The sequence below is a fragment of the Mandrillus leucophaeus genome, unplaced genomic scaffold (assembly GCF_000951045.1).
Source record: "Mandrillus leucophaeus isolate KB7577 unplaced genomic scaffold, Mleu.le_1.0 Scaffold837, whole genome shotgun sequence".
Taxonomy (NCBI): domain Eukaryota; kingdom Metazoa; phylum Chordata; class Mammalia; order Primates; family Cercopithecidae; genus Mandrillus; species Mandrillus leucophaeus.
Window position 1 is genome coordinate 306682 of NW_012109108.1, and position 4714 is coordinate 311395.

At 33.7% G+C, this 4714-nt stretch overlaps 1 long non-coding RNA gene across 1 annotated transcript in view; it reads left to right on the top strand.

The window, feature by feature from the left end:
• The first annotated feature begins 3066 nt into the window (after window positions 1-3066).
• LOC105530652 overlaps window positions 3067-4714 on the top strand; it is a 7465-nt gene continuing 5817 nt past the window's right edge. The window contains exon 1 of the long non-coding RNA XR_001004678.1: window positions 3067-3159. This is a non-coding gene — a long non-coding RNA (uncharacterized LOC105530652). The remainder of the gene's footprint in view (window positions 3160-4714) is intronic.

Here is a 4714-nt window from a genome sequence, read left to right on the forward strand (position 1 = left end):
GTATAAACTGTAATAATTTCATAGTTTGATTACAATCAATAAGATAGTAAGTACCCAATCTGCAGCTCCAGTGTTGACCTTTTTCTCTCAATTTTAGACTCATGTAATTAGCCCTTTCCTGGGTTTCTCTGCCTTAGCCTTTATCCTTGTCTGATTCACAAATTATGCTGTAAACTCCTTAAGAACAACAGGAAAGCTTGTCATGCCATGTCTCTAGAATAAACAACATTCTATCTTATCTAGTAGATTATCATGTTGTTCAGCATTTATCAATCATGTATTTCATTTTAGTAATTTAAGCAGGAGCATAATGTAACATTTTTAGTTAAATAAATAAATATCATGGATATTGGTCATAAATGGTTTCATGTTTCCATCATAGGAGAATTGCAGAATAAGGAGAAGGAGGAGCAGCAACTGGAGCAGCAGGAAGACAAAGAGGAAGAAGAGGAAGAGGAGAAGGAGATGGTAGTAAAGAAGGTGGAGAAGCAGGATTGAGGAGAGCCCAGCATAAACATCACTACAAATATCCGTCCACGAGTTGCATCCTTAAGCAAAAATTGTATTGCCTCACCTGTGATAAAGCAGTACTTCTTTGTTGATGTTTCGTTTTTAACAAAAGGTCATGACATTTTCAAAGAGAATAGTGTTTGGTATAGAGGATAAGATATCTGTTTTCTTTAATTATAAAATACGAAGTCATGTTCTGATTTATCAGTCTTCTAAATTGGCCTACTCTTCCTGGAGGGTGAGACCATAACTAACACGAGAAGGTCACTCCTGTGTTTCTAGTCCACTATCCTTGTTTGACCTATCATACATAATCCCCACACTTCCTAACTTGGGGAAGCAGAAAATGATGAGTGGAATAATGCCTACATGTTGGTATTCCAACATAAAATGAAGATGAGTTAAGTTTAATTGTAATTTTAAAGTGTGCATATTAAGATGTATCAATATTTCTTAGCATGTAGTTTGCTGTTTATTAGTGCCTTTGGGCTACTAGTTTGCTTTATGTTCATTAGAACATGAATACCTTAGATCTGCTAGAATTGTACCTAATATTGTTGGATAAATGAAGCAGTGAAGAAAACCAGAGGGAAGGAAGGAGAAGAGAGGGAGAAGAAAGAAAGCAGAAAAGAAGGAAATCATTTGCCTTTTCCCAAATAATCCAAGCAGAATTTATTTTTAAAATCAGATATAGCTCAGTAGTTACTGAACCATGGGCCAGGCACAATGACTCAGGACTGCAATCCCAGTACTACTTGTAGGCTAAGGCAGAAGGATTTTTGAGGTCAAAAGTTCAAGACCAGCATGGGCAACATAGCAAGACCAAGTCTCTACTAAAGAAAAATTTAAATTAAATTAACCAAGAGTGGTAACACATGTCTGTAGTCCTAGCTAAACATGAGGCTGAGGTCGTAGGACCACTTGAGCCTAGGAGTTCCTGGCATCTGTGAACTATGATCTCACCAATGCACTCAAGACTGTGCTATGCAGCAAGACCCCATCTCTGGAAAAATAAAATAGTTACTGAACCCTATGTAACTTTTTTCCACTCAAAATGTAAAGAGATTGTATTTGTTTTACACGAGAAGAGAGTTTGTATCTATAATGCTTATAAATCTCATGACAAAAGAACAAGAGTAATATATATCTAGTTTGATTTGAATTAATTTGCCTTAAGAAATGACTTTTATTTTCTTTTATATGACCCAGAGAATAATCATAATTTTCAGTGAGACTGTTCTAATACAGCATAAAAAATTTACCTAATAAATACTTCCTTAAAAAATATGATACGAAATTAAACCACAAGTTTAATTCTTTACTGGATAAAGCCTAAGGATAACTAATGCATTCACAAGACAAATATGTGGTTGCTTATTTTTTTATTTTTTGTTTTTATTTTTTGTAGAGATGGGGTCTCACTTTGTTGCCTAGACTGTTCTTCAACTTGTATACTCAAGCAATCCTCCTGCCTTGGACTCCCAAAGTGCTGGGATTACAGACATAAGCCACTGAGACCAGCCTTGTTTCAAACTTCACAATACCCAAAGAATCACCTGGAGATACTGTTAAAATGCAGGCTCCTTAGGGCAACCCCAAGATTCTGACTCAACAAGCTTGGGAAGTGGGACTAAGAATTTGCATTTCCACAGGCTCCAGCTGATGCTGTCTGTGATGGTCTGAGGAACAATGCACTAGGCTGTATAACTTACCTCAACTTTATTCATAAGTTTTTAATATTCAGTTCTTAGTACATTGAATTATCCAACCAGTAGTGAGTAGGGTAATTTTTACACAAATTTTCCTAGGAATGTAATTAAAACCTTTTTTCCTTCACTCTAGTGTAATCATGTCAACACATGCCTGCTATGGAGAAATATGCAGCCTTAAAAACTCCAGGAAATTAAATTGAATTTCCAAATATGTATATATTCAGTCATATGTGAGATATATATCACTGAGCACTTAGAGTCATTTCACCATAAATATAAGAATTTTTTATCATATTGTAGCCAAAAGATTACTGAATTTGGCAAATGTTTGCATTCACTTTGTAACTTAAAATATTCTAAAGTCAATGGAAGATGGTAAAAGTATGAGATAAATAATGATTCGAAGAAAAACTCTTGAAGTATATGATGATTATAATTTCATTATGCCAGTTATCACCATTTATCAGAGAACATCAAGTAAAATCTTGATGACATGGTAAGTATTCTTTTTGTCATAGAGTTGTTCCACGTTGGACACATACTTGTGCAAACATCTTTATCACTGCAATCATTTCTATGCCTGGTTTCCTCCAGCATGCTTTTCCGTCATCTGACTCACTCATGGCTAGACTAACTGGGATTAACATGCGATAGGTATAGTTGTTTCCTGATTACTTTGTCTTCACAATTATCTATTGCAAAATCACTTTGTTAGGCTTATTTTTATCATTTGTAGAGACAGATTTTGGGCACTACTTTTGGTTTCCATAATATGATCTCACAATTGCCATTATTTAACAACCAAAAAAAAAAAAAAAGGGGGGGGGGAGGGGGGAATTTCAGAGTGTTTAAATACATTGGCCCTCTAGGGAAGCACATCATCTCTTGAAGCTTCACTTCAACTTCACTACTTCTGTAGTCTCATCTTGCGTAAAAGGTAATATGTTCATGTGTAATCGAATATGATATCTTAATCTAGAGTGTTGCTTCCTAAAATCTTTTGAAAACTAATTATAAAAATGTGTATTTGTGTAATGATAATTTCTCATAAAGAAACAATTGAGAGATATGGTGACCCTCTTAGGATCTGAAGGTAAGTTGAGAATCTCAATTTCTATACGTTGAAATCAGCAATCATCATGCAAAGTAAATAATGTGGAATATGGAGACATATTCCAGCTTCTCTCCTGATGGAACTTTCTAAAAACCTTTTTATTTCCTTGTCTACATACTGGCATCTACTCTCCTACTTACTACTTTTACCCTTAACTTAAATTCAAAGTTCATATTTTAATAAAATAGCATATGTTCTCTTTTTTACAAACATATATATTGTTTCACAAGTTTCACTTTTAAAAATTTACTTTATTCCCATAAGTAAACATTTCTCACTACCTTTGCATTGACCTTCCCATCATTTTAAAGTTATGTTATTCTGTATAATAAAAAATATTATATAACAGTTATGCTTTTCTACCTTACTGTTTTATATTACTGAAGTTGTTTTCATTCAGTTGTGATATGGCAGAAAAGAAAGATTTTACTATTTCATATTTTTATTATTTTGTCATTGGGGAAATATTTTTTAAACCATTGCATATACATTTATACATCTATGTCTGTATATCCATCTTTCAATTTATCAAGGTTAGTAAAAGAAAACTACTCTTCTATAAGTATTTTTTGATTCCATACTTTCAATACAGTTTACAGATACAAAAAACACTAAAGTTTTTGTTCTTTTTGTATCATAAAATGACTGATGGGTAGGTTTATCTATCAGGTGATAGAAAAACCCCAAGGTACATATTATTTTTACAGTTGCTCTTAATACCAGAGATTTCCTTTTTTTTTTTTTTTTTTTTTTAATTTGAGACAGAGTTTCACTCTTGTTGCCCAGGCTGGAGTGCAATGGTGCAATCTCAGCTTACCTTAACCTCCGCCTCCCGGGCTCAAGCGATTCTCCCGCCTCAGCTTCCTAAGTAGCTGGGATTACAAAGGCGCTCACCACCATGCCCGGCTAAATTATTATTATTATTATTTTTAGTAGAGATGGGGTTTCTCTATGTCGGTCAGACTGGTCTTGAACTCCTGACCGCAGGTGATCTGTCTGCCTTGGCCTTCCAAAGTGCTGGGATTACAGGCATGAGCCACCATGCCAAACCAGAAATTTCAATTTAAATAACTGAGGCAAATCAGTGAATAAGTAAAAAAGCAAATGCCATAAATAATAAGTTCTGCTTTATATTTTGGAGATTTTGGGTTATTAATAACAGCAATTTTTTTATAATTAAGTAAAACATATTCTTGTAATGTTTTATCACAAGTTACTGGTAAAAGAGATTAGAATAATGAAGACCATTACCTTTATATGGATTACTCTATAGTTTTCAATAAACAGGTAAAAATGTCATTTATTTGTAAGTCTTGTGGCAATTATGTGTTTCACTGAAAATATCTCTATTTAGATGTTTATAATTTACAAATAATCT